The 3,791-nt window shown below is 35.2% G+C and overlaps 1 pseudogene; it reads right to left on the bottom strand.

Moving 5' to 3' along the window:
- Positions 1-1,447: 1,447 nt before the first annotated feature.
- On the bottom strand, positions 1,448-3,549 carry LOC116142141 (annotated as a pseudogene).
- Positions 3,550-3,791: the final 242 nt, after the last annotated feature.

Below are 3,791 nucleotides of genomic sequence, written 5' to 3'. Positions count from 1 at the left end.
ACGTATTTTTCACCATTTACCGTATTATACCCGTAAAATTCCCGTACCGTTTTTTTGCCGTACCCGTATTTACTAACTAGGGACAATACCTACAATATTTAGGTAATCGGTAATTTTATAAAGAATAAATAAATACACCTAAATGGGGAGAACCAAGCAACACGTCCCTAAACAAAATCAACGGACGGGCAAAACAAGAAAGCAAAACAGCTCGGTTGAGAATTTTTAGTTATCTACAATTTGATTTTAAGTGTATATAAGAAAAATAAATTCTTGGAATGAGAGAGGTCATAATTTTAGTAAAATGTTTTTCTTTAACTGTCCGTAAGAAGAAAACAATAGTTTTAGATTTGGCATTTTTTTTTTTAATGATTGGGGTATTAGGTCAGCTTGTACGCACCTCAACTAATCTCTGAGGCTTATTGAACACCCTACAAGTCTAATGTTTAAGTAAGCCACAAATTATGGTAAGTGACCCCAAGATGATTTGACTCAAAAGAACTAAAAAAAAAAAAAAACATTTTTATCGTTAGGTCAACCAAGGATTAATAGTTTTCAAGTATAGTTTTTATATTTTATCTTTCTCTTTAAAAGTTATTAATTTGGATGAACATGACCATAAAAAAATTAAAAGAATTATCAAATATATATAAACTCGTTAATCAATGGGGGAGGAAATGGTCATTTGAATTATAAAAAAACAGGAAGAGGATGATGAAGTCAATAGGTTTGGTCAGCTTGAGACTCACCGCTTGCTGTCATTTACTCCACAACATTAACGTCAATGACATCCATATATTACCATTAAGGCGGTAAGGTAGTGTACGTCTTCAACTTTCAATTATATCAAAATTAGTTTGAAAATCTAAAAATATAGTCAATAAATAAAAATAATAATTTAAATATCCAATTTTATAAAAAGTACATGTATCAAAACCCTAAAAGATGACCTGATAATAAAAAAAGGTTTGTTCTTTTTATGACTTTTAAGTTTAAATTACTTGAGGTCATATATAATTTATGATTATAACTTACTTTAGAACTGTAGTTGTAGTGGTCAAGAGATCTCAAATATTTCGAGATTAGTTGTGGTACGCATAAAACTAACCCGACATCTATTATAAAAGTTTAATGTACCTTAAAGATAATATGGGAGGGGAGAAATGTGCACGTGGGCCGGCTCAATGAAGATGCCATCATTTTTTTTGATGGGAATTTTCCATTTATATCACACATATTAAGGCAGAATGGCAGATATAAAGCATAGTGGAACTCGTAAATTAAACAATTACAAAACCCAGTCGTTCCAATAAAAAATTAAACGACTACAAACTGTGTTGGGGGATAATCAGATCCTTACAATGATCTAGAGGTCTAATTTTATAACATATAAATAATTCATTCAATAAATATAATAAATATTATGTTTTGTTATTGTCATCATATTCTATAAATTAGCGAATAACTGATAAGTTTTGGCATCAATGTTATTTGTCTAACAGCTGCAATTGCTGCTATAGCCGCGAACGTTGAGAAAACTACTGCAATTATGTATTTAACAGAAAATGGGGCCAAACTTCGATGTGTTTAAATGTAGCGTTGAAGAAACCATCGGCAGGACGAAGTCCAGGGCTGAAACCAACGCTCCAATTAACGAATGATGTCTCAAAGAATGGAAGATAGCTGCTACAGTTGTTGCTATGACCATCGTGCTGATCGGAACATCACTCGGAATAACATTGCGAACAGAGAACTGATGCTTGTTGGATCGGAAAATATTTGCTCCACCACTTCATTCGTGGGCTGCAAGTAGACCTGTACAAAACAGAGTACTAGTAAAACATTGGAGCCTAGAATTTTTCTGGGGAGTGAAATGGGAGATAAATATGTTATCATACCACGCAACAGCTGATAGTGGAGACAAATAAAGATTGTGGTCATAAGAATAAACCATTTTGGCAATAAAGGTTTATCATCCTCCAAGAAGTTGCTTAGGATGAGACTGTCTGCTATGTTGCCGAATGCCCAATAGCCAGAGATGGCAACGCTGAAAAAAGTTACTGTAACTACCGCATAACATACATAGCCCCTTGAACATTTTACCCTTCACTGGTGGAGCTAATGTGGCCTACAAGCAAAAACTGTGTGAGATTAGTTTATTCTAACAAGAACCATAACGGTTACTCAAATTTAGGAAAAGCATTGTCCCAACTATTGCACAAATTAACCTGAATTTTTGAATTATTCCATTATCATGTTGTCGCGATGATGGCGGTGGCGTTGAAGAATCCAAAATGAGACTTACAGTGTTACCATTCAGTGAATGTCCTTCTTTGGTGCCTTGGACGAATTTCCTGGTAAAGTAATCTCATATTCGAAGATATCATTAAACACCAGCATCACCTGGTTTTACTGTAAAAGTGATTCTGGTCAGAATTGGTCTCTTTTAGAAATATTACCAAGGTAAATAGAACCGGCAGTGACACAAGCGCTATATGGAGACATAGAAACAGAGTATCAAATTGATGTATCTCAAGAGTGAAAAGATGGGATTTGAGCTAAAATCAGCATTAAGCATCCAAATATGATTATGAACTCATAAAGCTTCATAGTTCCATCAGTGGTTGACAACAAGTATATTGTCTGCAAGAGAGAAACAAGTAAAGGATAGGTTAATTGTTCTGGAAGGAGACGAATCAAATACTATAGAAAAACTTGGATTGGGCATTACCTTCATGCATTGTCTCCAAGAAGAGTATTACCTATAACAGCACCATAGCAGACTATGAATTGAATTGGTGCCACATAGTACCAACCCCATTTAGGCCCTGCCAAGATTCCAATGAATAAAAAATTGGCAACCTTTGCAGCATTTCTACATGCATGGTTCATGATTTTTCTTCAACTTCATAAGAGAAAGTTCAATTAGGATCTAGCTTAGTTTTATAATTGCATAAGACTGTTATGAAGCTGAACTTGATGTAAAAGACCCAAAAAGGTTCTTACCCAAGATATGACAGCCATGTCTCTAAACCGAATGTGCGATGACCCAATTGAGCATAGTGTTCAAGAACATGGACATCAAGTGTAGGAGTAGAAAGTGACCAGAGTTCATGACAAACAGGAAACCCCAGCCATCCATCCAAGAGAAGCAAAGGCATATGGAAGGCTCAGCAGAGAAGGAGCAACATTGAAGTTGTCAGTGGTAACCACAGTGCAGCCATGATCCTGTATTCATTGATCATTCAATTCAAACCCAGTTTGGATTTTCCTTTTTTCTATATAAACATGGTAACAGACAAAAATAAAAACTAAGTTATGGTGATTGTATCCGTAGCTGAGGATTTATATAAGAAAATGCGCAGAAAAGAGCTATCAAGGCGCTTTAAGTGTTTATATATGGCACTTACCTTTTGATTTAAGAACAAAAAGAGCACCAGCATCAAGGTTCTTTGCAATTCCATCCTCTTCTTCATGAATTGGCAACGGCCTACCATTACCAATATCTTGCTCTTGTTCTCTTTCTAGAAGAGGGGTGGACAGTATCATATCTCAGGTTTCTGTTCAATAAAAAAAATCCCCTTTTGTATACTTGGAGACGATGAGGACAAGGAGCACAAGTGTACAATAATGCTCCTTAATAGTAGCCTGCACTCATAGGTTTTAATCTGGTACCACGCCATTGCAATTGGATGAATATTTCATGACCAATGTTAGTAGATACATACAAATGGGTGTTGGGTCCACCAGAATTGTTCTTAAGAATCTTTGATCATAGATTCATAAAAAGT

This window comes from Pistacia vera, unplaced genomic scaffold, assembly GCF_008641045.1.
Source record: "Pistacia vera cultivar Batoury unplaced genomic scaffold, PisVer_v2 Contig405, whole genome shotgun sequence".
NCBI lineage: Eukaryota > Viridiplantae > Streptophyta > Magnoliopsida > Sapindales > Anacardiaceae > Pistacia > Pistacia vera.
The sequence above is the reverse complement of the archived record's forward strand: the minus strand, read 5'-3'. Positions and strand labels throughout refer to the sequence as shown.